The sequence below is a fragment of the Colossoma macropomum genome, unplaced genomic scaffold (assembly GCF_904425465.1).
Source record: "Colossoma macropomum unplaced genomic scaffold, Colossoma_macropomum, whole genome shotgun sequence".
Classification (NCBI taxonomy): domain Eukaryota; kingdom Metazoa; phylum Chordata; class Actinopteri; order Characiformes; family Serrasalmidae; genus Colossoma; species Colossoma macropomum.
The window spans coordinates 54,103,141-54,124,662 of record NW_023494792.1 but is presented as its reverse complement, the minus strand read 5'-3'; the positions used below and the strand labels follow the sequence as shown (position 1 = coordinate 54,124,662).

Below are 21,522 nucleotides of genomic sequence, written 5' to 3'. Positions count from 1 at the left end.
TTCAGCGTGTCGCGCACTCGACGTCGAGGAACCTGTATACCCGCAGCAGAAAGATAGCCCCTCATCATCTACCAGAACAGTTCTCAACATTAGACATACATTGACTAGGCAACGTTTTCCCATAGAAGGTTAACAGATTTTCTAATGGATGGCTTAACTGCAATAATTCAGCCTCTTACCTCACAACCTGACCTGGGATGTTGTTGATGTAGCGTTCTTACATGCTGTTCGAGATCACTGTCACTGATCGGAGTAAATCTTTGTCTAATGGAAAAGCCCAGAGATCTTAGTTTTCTATAAATGAAGGATGACGAGCAACCAAGAAGCCGTGCCATCGCCTTCGCCTTAAATCCTTGGTTCAATAAAAGTTCCAGTTGTTCTCTTGATACATCTATTCTGGGTCTTCCACGGGAGCCTGAAATATCCAATGCGAACAACACACTGAACACAGGCAATGTTCAAAGCGTAGTTACAGAACTAATCAAAGAAGTATTTTGAATGAATGCAGTAGGTCTGCATAGTGGTTGTTTAATGCATACCGGTGCTACTACGCTGGGCAGAGTATGAAGTAGTTGGCACATCAGCAGTTATGGAAGACTGTAATGCAGTCAGACTCTCAAACAACTCTGTGAACGTTTCAAGGTTCAAATGGTGCTAAATACGACGCAGATTAGCAATGAGAGAATCAATAATACCAACATCGCGCAGGCCTCCATTGCTGCCTTGCTGGAAGTTTCTTTCTATTAGCCTGACTCTCCTCATAATCTTCCCAAGAACCAAGTCCGCCATTGCCAGAGTTTAACAGTAGTCTACGCTGAAGCAGTATGGCCTCGTCTTGTGTGCACGTCACAGAGGAGACAGGATCACTTTCATTTAAAGTGTTGTGAAACATTCACGTTTTTAAAGCTTTTTAATGTATTTTTTTTTTTTAAATATGCTGCAAGATCTGTTAAGTACAAGCTTTACTATTTTTTCCCGAAAACTAAATTTTACAATATACGTGGAACTTGGTGTTGGCTCCTTAAGAAAAGCACAAACCAGATTATCTCCGCCTTCACATCCACATGCAAATCAAGATAATTAGCATTAGAACATGTAATAATTCTATTTGTACTAGTAAAAATACAGTTCTTACTAGTCAAAATAAAACTGACGTTAAAATTCAATTTTCACTTGTACAAATTTTATTTTTGATATCAAAAATATAATTTTAACTAGTACAATTTTTTTTGATATCAAGAAATATAATTCTTACTAGTAAAAATTCAATTTATGATATCAGGAATTCGATTTGAACATGTGAAAATTTAATTCTTACTAGTAAAAATTAAATTTTTGATATCAGGAATTCAATTTTTACTAGTAAGAATTAAATTTTCACATGTTCAAATTGAATTCGTGATATCAAGAAAAAAAAGGATTAAAAGCTAAAACGGCTTGCCATACAAATGTGGTTTATTAAGCAAGACACATTTGGTGTATCACGTTTGCCTCTTTAGCTTTGCACTACAGTTATGATACTAATGTAGCTAAAAGTAATGAAAGTCTATGGTATCCAAAATCTTATTTTAAGTGACAGACTTACATTACATTGTTCTCGTAATACCTCAGCTTTTTTTTTATGGTGAACTGTTTCTTTAGCAGGGTATATGCTGTTGTGTTCATAACGCAAAGGTTTGTTTCTATTCTTTGTTTGGTGAAACATTACACATCACTTAAATATCTTATGTTGTTAAATTCACACCACCAATTGGTTAAAAGTGGGACTGGACCTTTTCTTAGGGTGGAGGTTAAGCACATTTGTCCATTTTTATTTTTAATTGTTGAGTAAATTTCTTCCTTTTTTACTTGATAAGCAAATTCCTTCTTTTTTGGTTGCAATTTTTTAAGTACATTTCTTCTTTTTTGTACTTGAGCAAATTTCTGTCTTTTTTGTAATTGTTGAGCAAATGGCTTCATTTTTTATTTGTAATTGGTCAGCAAATGCCAATTAAAGTCATTGTTTAATTTCACTCTTGGCTTAGTTTGAATTCACTGATGACCGGTAAATATGTGTTAAATGCCAGTGGCTGATAAACATTTACAGTATTTATGAAATAGTGAATGTGGTTAACTTTGGAGTATGTACTGTCAAAAGGTTTATATACAATCAATTGTTTCTTAATTACGGCGAATTACTGTATGGAGATGTCCAATCACACGTGTGTATGTAAGGAGTGATAATGTGTTAACATGCATATGAAATTTAAATCCATATTCACTAATAGGTTGTAAGCCTTTAGAAATATTAACTTATAATGAAGAGTTTCAACTTTAGTTCAGGTACTGCAAAAAAGTCTATAACTGATGCATATATAGCTTAAACATATTTGTTAACATTTCTTTAGAGTTATACATACTTATTCATGATTTGTAAGTATATATAAACAAATTATGCACCATTTTGACTTACTTTATGCACTGAAAAAGGCCTAGAACTGAAAGATCTTTTTTGATTATATCATTATTATATGTTACCTCAATATTTAGCCATAATATAGACTTGCTGTCACTTTATTAGACACATCTGCCTTGCTGAAGCACATTGTAGTTGAACAGGAGCACAGAGCTGCTCTTGATTGGATACCTTTGAGGGTTGGAGCCTTCACAGCCTAGCAGTGACACTGAGGTATGTAGAACCGCAGCAGCACCATTGTGTGTTATACACTTGTAGCAGCGCCACACACTGTTCTGAGACAGCACACTGTTATACACAAGCTGCCAATCATACACTTATGTACCTTTTCAAATTCTTAAGAACTAATGATTTGTTCATGTTTGAAAGTATGAATGCACACATTGGCAACATGAACTATCATTGATAAACATTTGCTCATTTTCAAAGCCTCATTAACTAGTCATTTATTCATTTTCTAATTCTGATGAACAAATGATTCATTAACATGTTTGTAAATATGAATACATGCATTGGTAACTACATGAACTGTCATTTGTAAACATTTGTTAATTTTCAGATTCTCATGAACTCATTTGTTCACAGCTATTAATCATTAGTTAATGGTATGTTAATGAAAGTTATTATAAATTGTTACCAAATCTTTTCTTAGTCAACATCAACATTTAATTACACCCTTCACACCTCCCACAAAACACATTCACATATAAAGAGTGTGTCTGATATAGAATAATTAAATGCATTTACTATACAGAACACACACAAGTCTGAAAACACTCTGCCCATCAGCCTCCTGCAGTTGATCAGTTGTCATGAAAAACTTCAGTGTATTTCTTTTTAAATGAATGTTCTCCAGCCCATGATCTGGAAATCAGTTGCAGTCCACCATCTTTAAGAATTCATTATTTCTTTCAATGCATTCTGAGGAATCACAGTGCAAACAGAGCCTGTGTCTCCACCTCCACCTTCCCTTTGTGTAGTCATTGAATCATGTCTGGATTTAGTCAGAGGTGCAGTGAAAGGAGGCCCATATGTAAAGTCTGTTGTTGACAGTCAATAATGTGTACTCTGTCATCAACATTTGATGAAGTTAGTGAAGCTGATAGAAGTTACATTTATACATGCAATGATATTTTCATCAATGTTAATTGAGTGTTTAATAGCTCCTTGTTGTCTATCATAATCCAGTATAAGCTCAGGAAAAGTAGATGTGTCTCACTTTCTTGTCCCTTTTTTCTAAGCTGGTTAGTTAGAGATCTAATTATAACCACTGCAATAGAGGGACACAGAAATACATATTTCCACAGAAATACATGTTGACATTGTACAGTTTACATATCTAGACATGCATTTTTACTATTGTTTATAAAAAAACTATATGCCCTAGAAATCAAAGATCAAAGTTATCTTAAACAAAAAGCAGTTGTTTTGTGAAATAATAAGAAGCAGAAGGAAGAGTGATTGAAATGAACTTGATTTCAGTTTTTATTTTTTTTTATTATTATTATTATTTTTTTTTTTGGTGAACTGTTTCTTTAGCAGGGTATATGCTGTTGTGTTCATAACGCAAAGGTTTGTTTCTATTCTTTGTTTGGTGAAACATTACACATTCACTTAAAATATCTTATGTTGTTAAATTCACACCACCAATTGGTTAAAAGTGGGACTGGACCTTTTCTTAGGGGTGGAGGTTAAGCACATTTGTCCATTTTTATTTTTAATTGTTGAGTAAATTTCTTCCTTTTTTACTTGATAAGCAAATTCCTTCCTTTTTTGGTTGCAATTTTTAAGTACATTTCTTCTTTTTTGTACTTGAGCAAATTTCTGTCTTTTTTGTAATTGTTGAGCAAATGGCTTCATTTTTTATTTGTAATTGGTGAGCAAATGCCAATTAAAGTCTGATAGAAGTTACATTTATACATGCAATGATATTTTCATCAATGTTAATTGAGTGTTTAATAGCTCTTTGCTGTCTATCATAATCCAGTATAAGCTCAGGAAAAGTAGATGTGTCTCACTTTCTTGTCCCTTTTTTCTAAGCTGGTTAGTTAGAGATCTAATTATAACCACTGCAATAGAGGGACACAGAAATACATATTTCCACAGAAATACATGTTGACATTGTACAGTTTACATATCTAGACATGCATTTTTACTATTGTTTATAAAAAACTATATGCCCTAGAAATCAAAGATCAAAGTTATCTTAAACAAAAAGCAGTTGTTTTGTGAAATAATAAGAAGCAGAAGGAAGAGTGATTGTATTAGCCAATCAGAAGCAAGCTGCCTGTTCTTATGCTGATGCGTGTAGAGCAGTAGTAGTAGAGGCTAATCACAGACACTGAGCTAATTAATTTAGGGTTGGTCAAGTGCTGAAGTAAGAAAACCTTCACTAAAGAGTGTCAAACACACATTGTCATGTGAACTGTCTATTCATACTGTCTCCACATACAATCTTTAAAGAGACAGTTTACATGTGCCTGAATGGTAATGGAAAGCAAAGTGAGTTACTAGGCTGCTGGCCAACTGAAGTGAAAACATCAGTGTGAGCTTTATAGGAAAATAAAGAAAAAAAAGATGACATTAGTGTAGCTTGATTTTAGTCTCTCTGTTCATAGCAAAGCTCTGGATTAGGTGACAGCCTTCAAACCCAAATACACCACAAGAACACACTGTTTTTATCCCACTTTGTCCCTTTGAGCTCTAAGAACAAAACTGTATGTTTAAATAGTGAAATTACCTGTCCAGCTGAAAACAAGCAGTTTTTTCATCATTTTTGTGAAATACATCATGTATCACGATACACTGAGTCACACAGCATGCAGTCTGCAGCTACACACCTGTGATTGAGCTGAGAACAAAGATGTTCTCTCAACTCTGTCTTTTAAGATGGCTTTTCAGCTGGAAAACACGACACCAATGTTCACCCTGGTTTTTTTCATTCAATATTCAGCAACACACAACACACCTGTCAGATCTTTTTCTTCTACAGCCAGTTTGAGCACCTGCTGTCACATGATCTAAACATGGCATCGCCCCTTTGTGTGGACCCGCCCCCTTATGATTACAAAGCAATTTGAGTCTTAGTCTCAGATGTGTTTATGTTATGGAAAAATTAAACAAATAAATAAGTAAATGGACAAATCACTTTTATACATAGCATTTTGTTTTTGTGGTTATCATTTATGGCTCCATTAAAATGTGATGTAGAAATTATGTTGTAATAAAAATCCACAGTTCCCAATAGTGATTTGCTGATTTAACTGATTTATTTAGAGAAGAATTTTATAATTAAAACAGAAAAGAAAGAAAAAGGAAATCATAACAGAAAATGAAGGCAACATGTATTAAAACTTTAAAACCTCAGAAAATCTCAACTTTAAACTCTCTATCAGCACATTCAGAAGAGCACAGAATCATCTCAGTTCACAGTAATAGATTCCACACAGTGCACATGTAAATCATAAGAAATTCAACATCAGTCATTATTATTCCTGTGGGAAAATAATCTCAAATTATCAGCATAATAATCACACAATCATTATAAGCTTGCAAATAACATAAAAGAAAATTTGTTTCATTCAGAATATTATTTTATAAGAATGAGAATAAGTATTTTTATAAATATAGTATTTGATTGTTTAAATGAATGTTTGCCTTACATTGTTTTATTCACAGCATTTATTTTAGTTGAACCCAGTTAATTTGCTTGTTACCATATTTTACAGTGTAGCATAATATTAGGTGAGTAATCTATATGTTATAATGGCTCTATAAACAGTTATAAGGGGCTGCTTGATTTCGAATGCCAACACTTAAAAAAGAAAACTGTCATAAAAATTAGTTACAGTGAAACAGCACATTACTGTTTCTGACTGATGATCACTGAACATTCACATAATTATTTTGATGGAATAACTTAATAAGATGAGCTGTGATGTAAATGTTTCTAAGATTGAAAACCCAAAGAATGTGTTAAGAATGTGTAATTTTTAATTATAATTTGTTTATATAAATTATGGGCTGTTTAAACCACTTTATCCCATTTATGCTCCATAAAACATTTTGATTCGTAATCTATAAAAAAGTCATTTCTTGTGTGTGAAGAGGTTTGAATGTAGTTTCCTGAGGAAAGACACTGGCTGTGGTCTCTCAGTCACATGATTCATCTCTGTCTGAGGCTCCTCCTCCACGTAATCATAATCTGGAAAATTAATACATTTATCTCAAATAACGCATCCCCAGTGGGGAAAACTAAAATAAAAAAAAAAAAAGACTAATATTGTCATGTTTCACCTCCCCTCTAACCCCCTGAGCTAGCTCAGAGACCTTCTGAAATACTGTGTTTCACTCAAAATTGTGTAATTATATGGATGGAAAATGCATCTTGTTTTCTGATTTCGTTAATTTTAAAGTCTAAAACAACTGCACTGCCTTTTTTATTATTTTATTTTACTCATTTGTTAAAGTCACTAATGCAAATCTAGTAACTTTCATTATTCTTTGTACAATGCCTTAGTTACTTAAATAAGGCCAGTTAGGATCAATTTATTTGGATTAGTTCAATAGACTAAAGAGTCTTTTGTCTAAAAGGTTCCCAGCATTTTTAGCGGTTTTGTTACTTTTGGTTAATGACCTCTTATATTTCAACGTAGAGTAGAGTGGAGTACTGACAGCTCAACTGAAGCTATTTGAAATGTTTGGGCTGTTTGAATTAAGCTTTCATACTGAAGAAGTGTAAATCACTGAGACTTACAAAGTAACTATAAGATCAAGACCAACAAAGTTATACAGAAAGAGAAGAAATTCTGGAAAATTCATCAGGTATTGTACATTAGAAAGTGAATCAATGGTTATACTTTGTACAAGTATATTTTGTTCCCTCAAGAACCAGATTAACCTGTAACCATAGGAACAAAAAGGAATTCATCAGAAGACGTTGTCAGTATTTATCTATCTAACCAATTCTATGTTAAAGTGTTTACTGTGTATAAGAGGCCACAGTGATGACAGTGAACACTGAATGAGTTTTACCTTAAAGAGGTTCTCCTGAATGGAAGTTATAATCTATATCTTCATGATCTCTGATACCAGACTCAACATATTTAGAACTCAGATAGATGTAGAGAGAATTTACTTTTCACATTTGCAAAATGTCAGTGCTGCACTAATGATCATATACCATAGATAATGTAAACATGTTTTCAGCAGACTTCCTGTACACTTGATTTAAATCTCTCACTCCACCCTTCTCATTCATGTAAATCTGCAATGTAGCGACATACACAAGATCAGCCACTCACCTTTTACCCCTCCAACATCCTGTTCAGCCAGGATGACATCATCATAGTTCTCTGTTGTGTCCACTACACCAACATGGGAAGACAAGTTATAACAACAAACAATGTGAGATGTGTTAAACTATGTCGAAGCTTCAGTTTTAAATAATCTGTCTACATTAAGAAAAACATACCTGTCATAATGTTGGAGTTTGGTTCAGTGGTAACAGCATCATCATAGATATCTGTCATGTCTTCTGTCAAAATGTAGAGATAAATGTCATTAAATCAGCATCAGTATCATCAATGACTGTGTTCATGTTTGAGATTACAGTGTTGTTACATTACAAGTCAAACCTGTTACAACAGCTGAGCTCTGATCAGCAGTGATGACATCATCATAATTCTCTGCTACGTCCTCTACAACAAAACAGAGACACTTTTAAAGAATATAAAATCATATTTTACACAGTGCTTATCAGATATTTTAGACATAATCACTGAACAATGTAATAAGTATATTATAATCATAAGTGTATGTTGCTAATATTAGCACTTAACACTATCAAGTACTGACAGTTTTTTTCATTTAAAACATGAACTGAATATTTAGAAAAATGTCATTTAATAAATAAAAGTAAATTAACTTTGGTTCAGACTCTACAGGCATGATAAGCATATTAACATTTTTGTGACAAAACCTTGTATCTTCAAAATTATAGCTTTAAATGAGAAGGAAAAACATTCATGACTTTAAATGTAATATTTCTATCATTTCATCCATCATGACACTTTAACGCATCGTAAAGGACAGCAGACATTTTGTTTAAAAAAGGAAATGCAAGGTTTTGTTCTGACAGCATGTATGAAACAGAGTACAATAACATCTGAACAGAGAGAGAAAGAAAACAATAACATCTATTTGATTATTTAATCTCATAGAATTAACATCTCTACTTAATGATAAAAGAAACACACCTGCTCCACTCTCAGAGATCTGTCCAGCAGTGATGACATCATCATAGCCCTCTGCTGTGCCCTCTTTTGCTGATTCACCTAAACCAAATAAAAGCAGACTGACTTTACAAGCAGTGCAGTCATATTTTTACATTGTGGTTTAATGTTTAAAGATAAAATCAGATGATTAATTCAGGAACTCAATTATCAGCCCACTGGTGGTGACATCATTATAATATTCTGCCTTTATTCCAGTCAGAGACTTTTCTGGTAAAAGCAAATTTGATTACTCTTAGATAAGTTGAGTCTACAGAGAGGCTGGGAACTTGATACCAATTATCTCAATCATGCTGTGTGATGATCACTGACAAACACTAGATTAGAAAAAAAGTCTTTAACAATATTTCAAACAGTGTTAAAAGTTTCTCTGCCTGATCAGGACTGTGTGGGTGTTAGATGGCACAGTGACTGACAGTGGTTACGCTTGACATCAATGTAAACAGCCCTGGAGCAGCAGGATTTTATTGTGTTTTTAAGCTTTTATTTTCTGGCAGAGGTCAGATTTGATATCAGATTATGAAAATAAAGATATATTCAACTGAGAGTAAATAGGAGAACTGGGGTAAAAAGTGTTAGTAGGAATTTAGCCAGTCATCAGTTTGCTAAAGTTCCGTGCTGTGGCTCGGCATCTCGGTGGCTGTGACAGACACAAATCATTCAAACAACGTAAGTTTTAGTTTAACTAGCCAACAAACTTTGCACAATTTACTTGCACTCAGATATTCAGTGACTTAGAAAAAAAATCTGACCAGCTTTGTCCCATCTAACCCAACAAAGAAGTGCAAAAATCTCTCAGTTGAAATGAAATGACCAATATGTGTTTCATTCAGCAGTGATTTGCTTATTGCCTTGGTATTTATTTATCTTTAATATACAAAGCAGTATTAATTATATTACCAACCAAAAAAGGAATTAACCTTAAAAGTTCAGGACAACAAATTAAAGTGGTAAACACCACAAGAAACTTGGATCAAGAAACATTATAATGAATTTTGAAATGGTGATTGTAGTATTTGTCAGCTGAATGGAGTTTAACACACACGTGTTCTGGTCCTCTTAGCTGAGAGAAGCTCCTCATCCACATTCTCATATCCTGAATGCTGTTCTTCAGAGAGGATACATCCTGTGAGAGGAGAGCAGAACAGAACATCAAACGCGTGCAGAATGCAGACCCACCCACAATCCTCTGAGTGCTGTGGATCATTGTGAACTATTGGCTTCCAACTTTTAATTGAGTAAGATTTTGACACAGTACACATATTTTGCTTTGTACTTTTTCTGTCCTTCACCATGCATTTTGGAAAACTATGGGATGCTGTGCAAAACAAAATGCAATGATGTGTAAATCAGGTAAAAATTTAAATAGTAAAAAGACAACATATCAAATGTTGAAACTGAAAAAATGTATTGTTTTTTGAAATTTAAAAAAAAAAAAATCATATTGAATTTGATGCCAACAACACATTCCAAAAAAGTTGGGACGGGGGCAACAAAAGGCTGGTAAAGTTGTGTAATGCTAAAAAAACACCTGGTGGTTAATTGGCAACAGGTCAGTAACACCACTGGGTAGGAAGAGAGCATCCCAGAGAGGCTGTCTTTCAGAAGTAAAGATGAGGAGGGGTTCGCCACTCACACATTCATTCCCTCACTTGTTCACTCTTTTGGACTTTTGGTCATTCACTTAATCACTTACTCACTTGGTCACTAACTCAATCGGGAACCTAATCACTAACTTAGTCGCTTACTTTTAGTTACTCACTGGGTTAATTACTCACTCACTAGTTCACTTCATTATTATCAGTTACTCACTCAGTTAGTCACTCTGACACTCTGTCACTGATTCACTCAATCCCTCATTGTCCCTCACTTAGTCACTCTGTCTTTTACCCACTTGTTCTTATATTCACTCAGTCACTAACTCGGTCACTTGTTCACCAACTGATTCTTTCACTTGGTCACTTATTCAGTTATTCTGGCACTCAGTCCCTAACTTTTTCACTCAATCAGCCACTAATTCATTCATACAATGACTTGCTCACTCAATCTGTCATTGAATAGGTCACCCAGTCAATCACTCACTAATTGACTGGCTTGCTTGCTCAGTGACTCCTTCAGTCCCAACAAAACACACACAAACGCACACGCACACACACACACACACATGCACACATGCAAAAAACACAAATGTTACCTCCTCCACTCCCGTTTCCTCTTCCTCCCCCCCCTTCTATCTCTTTCACCCTCCCTTCCTCTCCCTTACCCCTCTCTCTCTGACTCTCTCTCTCTCTCTCTCTCATACACACACACACACACACACACACACCTGCAGCTGTGTGCTTTCTCTGTATGTACAAAAATGGTTTTACAGGAATTACACGGTTTAACTTCAGCTGCCTAATAGATGCTTTTCAGCAGAATTAACACACTACACTACATGTAGATCTACTCTAACTGCACATTTCATCTAACATACACTAAACTCTCATTTAACTGATTTACTCTTATTATTAATGCATGGAGAAAACTATCCAGAAGACATGATTTATGAGTTTGAACAGGATATTTATGTGAAACTGTTGAATCAAAATACATTTAAGAAAATTAAATATTGCTTTAGTCACTAAGAGTGAGCAGGTATGGCTCTATATCTCTAATGTAAGTATACTTTAATTTAGTACAATAATCCTCATGCAGAACACTCCATATATCACTCACCTCTTCGAGTTAAATCATTTCTTTTAGTGATGTATCTGCGGTCAATCTCCTCATAGACTGCCTCAGTCTGAATCTTATGCCTCCTCTTAGAGAGCACTGTGAGGGAGACAGAGAGAAACATGGAGCCAGTTCAGTAGAAGAGAAGACTGATGACAGATTGAAGGACTAAGGATGTTTAGAGAATGTACAGAAAGTGGATTGTAGATGATCTCTGAATCTCTCTACCTCTCCTGAGCACTCTGTTCTGGTAAAATAGCACAACCAGAAGCACTAAGGCCAGAAAGAGCACCGCTCCCAGAACCAGGAGAGACACTGCATAGATGGACGGAACAGCTGCTAGAACAGCTGGTGATGGAGTGGATGTTCTCTCTGCTGGCTGACTGACTACAAATAAAAATACAGAGTAAAAATTGTACAGAACACTGAATAATCTCTTTATAATCATTTAGAAAAATGACCTAAGACATGAATGGTACCTGTGGTGGTGGAGGTGGTGGTTGTAAATATGGTTACAGTAGTAGAAGGCACAGATATGTCTATACCTACAGAAACAAAACATTAAAAATAAACAGATAAAGCAAAAAATCCAACATAATACTGATTTAAGTGAAATCAGTGTTAACTGGCAATTCTGATTCTGAATTTTTACAATTTAAGCTCTGTATATGACAAAGTAGCATTAAAAAAAAAAACCCCAAAAAAAAACAAATGTACATCAATCCACTTTCAACTAAAGACTTTATAGATTGTTATATCTGGAATAAAGATGATCTGATTGGTTTTGAAAACTCCAAAATCCAGAAGCTCCTCTGACCTGCACAGGTGACTCCAGCGTCCTGACTGTGGGAGCAGTCAGTGTGGTCCTTCAGGGAATGAGGACAGTCCCACAGGTGAATCTCATTCCCTCTACACTTCACTCTGTTCATCCAGATAGGCCCTTTACCAGCACCAAGAACAGCACTCCCATCAGCACTCAGCGCCGGCCCACAGCCCAGCTGCCTGCAGACCACCTGAGCATCTCTGATGTCCCACTGGTTATCACAGACGGACCCCCACTCAGTGTTATGATACACCTCCAGCCTCCCAGAGCAGCTTTTTTCTCCTCCCTTCAGCCTGAGAGGCAGGTGCTCTACGTCACACATGAAGAGAGTCTCAAAATTCTAAACAATACAATTTACAGTAATATACTGAAATATACTGAAATCTCGAATGATTTCCCAGAATCTCAGTCTCACACCATACAATAAACCAGTACCAGTCTTATCTTATATAACTAACCTATGTAATATATAAACATAATACACTATTGAGGAAACCAGATTGATCTCAGTTAAATAATTCACAACAGAACCAATATGATCATGAACAGTGTGGCAAAATGTAAAGCTTACCATTTTTTAAATTAAGTTAGAGAACACTGGCACAAATGTAATTCTCTCTTGAGTAGATAACTGAAATGAATTTTCTTCTTACTTGAGCACTGTGTCTGGTAGAGAGATGAAGAGCATGTCTGAAGAGTGTGTGGCTGGCTTTGGTCTGCCATGACAACAAAAATTATTGATTATTACTGATTGCTGATTATATCATGAGCTGCAACTCATAGTAAAGACAGTCTGTTACATGGCGCTACCACTAATGCAATGATAGCACCAGTAGGGTAGATGGATGACCCAGTGTATCAGAGGCTCCATGCACAGGTAAAGATGACTAGAGGCCTGAGTACCCACAAGTATTCTTCCTTTATTAATGATTGGCACACAGTATTTACATCCATGAGAGAAAGAAAAGGGTAACAAAAACAAAATGATTTAAAGAACTTGATGAGTTAGAACAACTTCAGTGATAAATGAAATGAATTCTGGACAGTCATTCTAGTCACAAGGAACACTAGCAATCCAAGGACTTTAGGTCAGGGGTTAACAGGGCAACAGCTGTGCCTCCTCTCTCACTGTGTATGACCCTCCCAGTACCATGAATGCCCCCTCTTAACCTGGTAGGCCATCCTACACCTGGTCAGGTAGATACCACATCCATGCAAAAAAGCAGTAACACAGATTCAAGTCATAGATTCCAACCTGTATATAAATTCATTCAGTGTTAGCATTGCTGATGTAGTATTTATACATACATGTACAACCAAATTTCCAAAAAAGTTGGGATGCTGTGCAAAATGTAAAAGAAAAAAAAATGTAATGATGTGCAAATCATTTAAACCCTATATTGAATTGAAAATAGTCCAAAAACAATATATCAAATGCTTAAACTTTGTCTCAGTCCATCTTAAATGAGCTGAGGTTCAGAGAAGGTGGCAGCATCTCTGGGTCCTGTTTATGTATGATTTCTGCTTTGCATGGTAGAGTTTTAACTTTTATTTAAGGATGCAGTAATGAACTGTGTTCACAGACAGTGGTTTTTGGAAGTGATTTCCACTACAGAATCATGTCTGTTCTCAATGCAGTGCCACCTGAGAGCCTGAAGATCTTGGCTAGTCAATACTGGTTTTCAGCCTTGTTCTTTGCCTACAGAGATTTCTCCGGATGGTCTAAATCTTTAAAGAATTGTATGTACTGTGGATGATGAAATCCAAGTTCTTTGCTATTTTATGTTGAGAAACGTTGTTCTTGAATTGTTGCACTATTTGCCCATGAAGTCTTTCACAGAGTGGTCAAACCCTCCCCATCTTTACTTCTGAAAGACTCAGCCTCTCTGGGATGCTCTTTTTCTACCCAGTGATGTTACTGACCTTTTGCACAATTTTTGTGTATATATATATATATATATATATATATATATATATATATATATATATATATATATATATATAGGAACTGCTTACCTGAGCAGGTAATGCGAGCCACCTCATTGGGATTATCACAGTTGTTCTGTTGCCAGAGAGAAGATGGACAATGCCACAGAGTGGAGTCATGTTTCCTACATTTCACATCATCCAGCCAGTTGGGAGCCGATTCCACTCTTGCTCTACCCCAGGACACACTGCCAGAACTTCCACAGTTCAGCTCTCGACAAACCACACTCACTGTTTGTTCCTCCATCCCATTTAAACACACATTACCCCAGCTGTCATTGTAGAACACTTCCAGATTCCCCTCACAGCCCTCAGTGAGTCTCATCTCTTTAAATTCTGTAGGGAGAAGAATGAAATTACTTCAAATGAGTCCAGTGCTATGTATTATTACTTTAGGACTTACCTAAATTTAAAATATGCTACTTCAAAAGTTTAACATGGTCTACTTTGAATGTCCTTTGAACACTTATTGTCACCTGGAATGCATATCAGTGGTCTGAAATGTGTTGTATGCATAACATTTTCAGAGACAGCATAAATTGTAAGGATCATCAGATGCAGGATTATCTTTCAGCTACAGTTGGCTCAAATTTTCAATTAAAAGAACATTTGACATATTTTACCTGAGCACACTACTCCTACATCATCCTTGTGTCCACATTCATCCTCTCCACACAGCTGAAACCTGCAGTTCCACAGGGACGTCTCGTTCCCCTCACACTCCACCTCATTCAGCCATACAGGTCCAGTCCCAGGTCCAAACCTGGCTGGTACCAGAGCACTGAGGGCCACTCCACACTGCAGCTGTCTGCACACCACCTGCGCATCCTTAATATCCCACAAGTCATCACACACTGTCCCCCATGAGCCACTGTGGAAAACCTCCAGCCTTCCTGCACAGTCTCCCCCAGAACCAACCAGCCTGATGGAGCTATGAGCTAAATTAAACTTACCTACACACACACACACACACACACACACACACACACACACAAAATTAAATTAAATTATTCACACATTATATCTGTGTGGTCCTCAATACACTTGCCTTAGGCATAAGGAAGACAATTTGTGAAAATCCTTTGACTTTGAACAATAAAGATTAAAATGAGCCATTTTGATATTTAACTGCAATAACTCCTACCAGAGCAGGTGATTGAGAGCTGTTCTCTGGAGCTGCAGTTGACTGCTTGTGCGCTGCTGCAGTTCCCCAGATGAGCTTCACTCCCAGAACAATTGAAACCTGTCACACACATGTGACTGTGTTCAGAAGTGGATGTAGAGGAGCTGGAGAAGCTGAACACAGAGCCACAGCCCAGCTGTCTGCAGACTACAGAGGCCACAGACTCACTCCAGGAGTCCAGTATAACTCTCCTCCAGCCCTGCCTGAAGTACATCTCCACCTCCCCCTCACACTCCATCCCTCCAAAGAGCCGCACTCGCCCCTCATGAAACGCCAGAGAGGAACCTGAAGAAGAAAAAATATCACTGAACTAAAATAATTTTTGTCTTACACCTAAACAGGTATTGCTTTAGATGGACACTATGATTCGTAGATCTCACCACTGCAGATGACTCCAGCATCCTGTTTGTGAGAGCATGCAGTTCGACTCCATGATGAAATGGGACATTTTGACAGGTGTGTTTCGTTCCCCTGACAGTCAAACACATCAGCCCAGATCTGGCCACTCCCCTTCCCAAACCAGTCTGACCCCAACACAGCCACAGCACTCCCACACTTCAGCTGACCACAGAGGACACTGGCAGCTCTCATATCCCAGCTTACATCACACACTGTTCCCCACTCACTGAGGTACTGGAGCTCCACTCGACCAGAACAGGAGTCAGAGCCGTTTACCAGCCGAGCCTGAGTGTGACCTGAATCAGTATCACATTAGAGAAATATACATGCATGAGGGCAGTTCAGTGCCATATATTGTGACAAGCAGTGGCAAAGCTTACTAATAATTTTAAATAATTAATCTCATTTAAATTAAATTCAATTATAAATGGATATTTTACCGGAACACACCAGACCCACATCACTGTCATGGGAGCAGTTGTGTTTGAGTGAAGATAATGTGGGACAGAAGGTAATCTCAGATTCGTTGCCTCTACACTGAAGCTTCTCTGACCACACCTGAACCTCCCCTCTGCCAAAAGCAGCTGCTCCCAGCACCTCCACAGGAAGCCCACAGCCCAGCTCTCGACACACAACCTCTGCATCCTCCTGGTCGAAGTCAGCATCACACACTGTGGACCAGGTCTCTCTATAAAAAACCTCCACCCTCCCAGAGCACAGATGAGGACCATCAGTAAGTCTGGACTTTCTGTGACCTGTGAGCATGTAAAGTATTCAAGTTCACTGCTTTGCTTTTGCTAATCGGAGATATTTGAGTAAAACTTCCACACTGAATTTGTCCTTATGGCCCACCTAGTAAAACAAACTGATTGAAAGATGTAGTCATGTAAACAAGGTCTCTTGATATAATTTTGGTGCTCTTGATGTGTAGAGGAAGGTTTATTAAAATAAATTAGTGCACACTTCAGACAGGAAGGTGGTGTGTTTTCTATGTACTGTTTTCTAAATTTTCAACAGTCAACAGCAGATAAATTGTCTGAGAGAAGTGTTAGGCAGTATATTGCTTTTGCACTAGAAACTAGTTAAAAACATAGATTATCAAATCATTATTTAAATTAGACTATTTCACACCTCTCACAACTTCAACAGTGGAACCCCATTTCAAAGCCAATGATTTAAAAGATCCAAGTTAAAGTCGCTCAAAATCTTTGGAAATTGTATCTGATATTATGGTAATGATGATATTAAGCATACATTCATTCGGGGAAGGGATGACTAACTGCAGCTTACCTGAGCAGATGACTCCGGCATCTACACCATGATGACAGTAATGTTTTCCCCATCCCCATGATTTACAGTTCTTCACTGTAGTCTCTGATCCACTACAGTCCACATTATTCATCCAGATTGGTCCTGATCCTGGTCCAAAGTGAGCTTTACTCAGTGCAGCTACAGCTTCTCCACAGCTCAGCTCTCTACACACCACTGCAGCATCACTGATATCCCAGTTGTATTCACACACTGTTCCCCACTGTCCTCTATGAAGAACCTCCACTCTCCCAGCACAGCGACTGCCACCATCCACCAACCTCACACTGACTGTACAACAGAGAGAGAGAGAGAGAGAGAGAGAGAGAGAGAGAGAGACAGAGAGAGAGAGAGAAATTTCAGGAGGGTAACACTTTACATTAAGGGTACATGACCTGTCAGTAATTAAGGCATTTACTAATAAATAACTAATCAGAAAACAATGAGTCCTTAATCAGAAACAAATGGATAAATCATATATCAACAACCACAAGACTAAATTACTAACGCATGTACTAATGAATGAAGATGAAGGTAATAAAGGCTTTATTCAGTGCCTGAATTTATAAGGAATTCATGTGTTAATTAAGCATACGAAAAGAATGTTAGTACACATTGGCGAACTGCTAGAAGCTCTGTTAGTTTTATTCTATTGATGCAATTTATGATTTTGTCTTACTGCAATGTCATACTGTTATGACGTAAACATAAACTATTGTATGTGTAATAAACTGTAAACTAGTTTATTTACTGAAAATAGGCATTTGACTTAATTAAAACTGTGAATTATCTTAATACATGCCGCAGTTATTCTGAGAAACACCACCTTCAGAAAAATGAAAATGTGTTTCCCATTATACATCTATTATTCTTTATTGCTATAATTGCTATATCTGAATGTTTTAGTAATGGAAACACAGCATTTTGAAATGTAACACTTCACAGCTGGAAATTACTGCTATTTTTCTTCGCCAGTAAATGGCAGTAATTGCGATAAATGCTATATGTCAAGAGGCCATAGAGTCTTGAGTCAATATCTCTCGTAAACCGTTTAAGAAAAGCAAAAGAAAACAATTGAAATAATTTAAAAAATCCTATATTTTTTCTTTTAGCATTTTTGCAAGATTTCACATGTTTCTTACTTTTAAAGGTGAGTTATGCATATGCATACTGTATTATATACACAATTTACATCGCAGATATAATATTTACACCTGGTATTGTTGTCTGAGTGTTGTGAGTGCTAGTATGTATTTTCTCACCTCTTTTTAGACTACGGTGTAAAACAGGCAGCTGTTATTTGTGGTGAAACAGAGCGGATTTGCAGATGCTATTATTTCTAAATTTGTTGTAAAGTAGCTTAAATATTTGGTTTGGTGCTTACTTATTTGCAGTAAACCTTTTTGGTTTTAATAGTAAGGTGTTTGTGTTTCTCACGAGCGTCGTGTGATTGTACTAGTAATATGTGGCGTCAGGCGCGTCTGTTCTGTCTGGTTAAAATCACATGTTGATTTTATGCTGCTTTGTTATTCTTCCGTTGACAGGGACTCTTATTGTGAAGGGCTGTGTGTGCGGTGGCAGTGCTTCACAGGGCCCAGTAGTAAACAGACTGAAAGCGAGACAGTGAGAGGCACTAACTGCACTTAGCCGAGCGCTAACCTAGCGCCATATTCTCCCCTTTCTTTTGTACCCCGTTCTGAGTTTTTCAGTAAAGCTGAGTCACAGACTCGATCTTCAGCTTGTGTGAGTTATGTGGAAACACCGCTGCAGTGTGAACATCTTTGTGACTCTAATTAGCTAGCAGTTCTGTCCGTTTTACAGATGTTTGTGGAACTACAGAACCAGTATGTATTGGTTCCTCTTCATTTTCCATGTTACAGTGACAGATTCACGCGCTCTAGTTCTGTGTATTGTGTAGAAGTCATAAGATGATAATAAAATATGTTTTTTTATTCCTGTGAATTTCGTCAATGTCATGTTTTCATATGAGCCATATTGTACTTACCTTTCATCACTGTTCTTGAGGGGGCAAAATAATGACTGTCAGTTTGGTATGTCATGATTAACCTCTGCTATTCTGTTAGCTTTTAATCAGTAATAAATTGTGACTGGTTCATCACTTTACTTTAGGGGGCACAAACATTATGAATTCATCGTGAAGGATCAGTATTTAATCAGTAATAAAGTGTGACTGGCTCAAAAAAAGTGAATTCATTATTGGTTTAATTGTATCACAGGATTGAGGGGTGTTTTAAACATGGCATTTAATAAATTAAATAAGATTATGTAAGATTAATTGATGTTGATGTCCCTCTTACCAGCACACACCAGACCCACATCACTGTCATGGGAGCAGTTGTGTTTGAGTGAAGATGACGTTGGACAGAAGAGAATCTGAGATTCGTTGCCTCTACACTGAAGCTCCTCTGACCACACCTGACCCTCCCCTCTGCCAAAAGCAGCTGCTCCCAGCACCTCCACAGGAAGCCCACAGCCCAGCTCTCGACACACAACCTCTGCATCCTGCTGGTCAAAGTCAGCATCACACACTGTGGACCAGGTCTCTCCATGAAGCACCTCCACTCTCCCAGAGCAGCGAGAACCACCAACGAGCCTGACTCCTAATCAGAGTTGGGAGGGTTGCTTCAAAATGTATTTCATTACAGATCTGATTACTTGTTAAGAAATGTAACCTAATACAGAAGATTACTATATTAATGTAATCTCATTACTTTCTGTTACTTTTGGATGACCTGTCTTTTATTTAAGATGTAAAATTAAATAAGGAGAAAAAAAAGATTATTTAACAAGAATTTAAATTAACACACACAAAACACACAAATTGCATAGATGAATAAAACTGAATAAGAGATTATGGGTGACTTAAATAATGTGCCTCACAGAAATGGTCACTAAGTTCATATTTAATGAAATAGCCAAATCTAAGTAGAATAACTTATGGGAATAACTCATACAAAGAAGACAAATTTGTATAACAGTATAATGTGTTTGAGTTTAGACTCATACACTAAAACTTTGAGGTTCATGAATAAAGCTTTGCTCCCCTGGAAAAATATTACAAAATTACACAAAACAAAAATTATACTAAAAAAAAAAAACAAACAAACAAAAAAAATTATGCACTGAGACTAAGTGCTCTTAGACTAAAATACAGAGGAAAAGTGATCAATGTAGAATGATCATGTACACTGGATCAAATGCAGTATGGTTAAAAACTCTACTGCCCTCCTGGGACTTTTACTTTTTTTCTTTTTTGTTTTAAATCTGTTGTATTTTTAATGCCAAAATCAAAACATCAATCTGGTCTTAATCGTGTTTTAACAATCATTAACAATAAGTATAAATAGAGTCAATTCTAAAAGCTCTGACTGACCATCGTGTGTGTTTAATCTACTAAAAGGCTGCACTGGCTCTCAACGCTTCATATTGGAGCTTCGTGCTGGACTTGGATGATGATAATCAGCTCTCAGCTGTTTCAGCAGCTCTAGGAAATCAACCTATACTACAATTTTTAAAAAAGACATTTATTTCACAGGAAAACTAAGTGAGACCTGATTTTGCTTACAATTAATGATCAGTTATGTATATTAACATTTTGCACCCAACGTTCAAAAAATATTTTAAATGAATGAATGAATGAATGAAAGAATGAATGAATGAATGAATGAATGAACCACACAAATGAAATTAAACTAACTTTGCTGCTCAGGTGATTTCACTTTCTGTTAATGTTTCAGACTGTTAGTTTAAACCTGTCAGGTTGAGGTTTTTAAAAATGTTATTTATAGTAACATTCAAACTGTAGAATTGAGAAACAAACGACAACAGAGAGTTTACTGTCTGATCAGATCAGATCACATCAGTCTGATACTGCAGAATCTAGTGATATGGAAAATCAGGGTACATGACTGATTCAGAAATCTTCAATAAAACACAGCAGATCTCAGTTCTGATAATAAAAATAAAATACTTACTAAAATCTCTACAGATTGGCTGAATAACATGAACTGCTGTTGAGAAGGAGATTCTTATGAATTCTCTTCTGGCAACATGACCATCTCCCCCCGTTACCCCCCAGATTAAAACTCTTTAAATCTATATGACTCATGTGACATAGTTATTGTTAAAACTGTGAAATTCAGTGAAAGACAACGAGTTTGGTTTTGAATGTAATTCTGCTGGTAATAACTCTGTTTCAATAATGTACCTGTAATCTGATCACTGCTTTGTTTACTGTAACTGTAACAAATTATAGTTACCATTTATTTCATCGTGATCAGGTAACAATGTAACTTCTATTCCATTACTATCCAGCCCTGCACCAAACAGTCTGACTCCT

At 36.5% G+C, this 21,522-nt stretch overlaps 1 pseudogene; it reads right to left on the bottom strand.

Annotated features, from left to right (window-relative positions):
* Positions 1–6,543: 6,543 nt before the first annotated feature.
* Positions 6,544–17,445, bottom strand: LOC118811213 (annotated as a pseudogene).
* Positions 17,446–21,522: the final 4,077 nt, after the last annotated feature.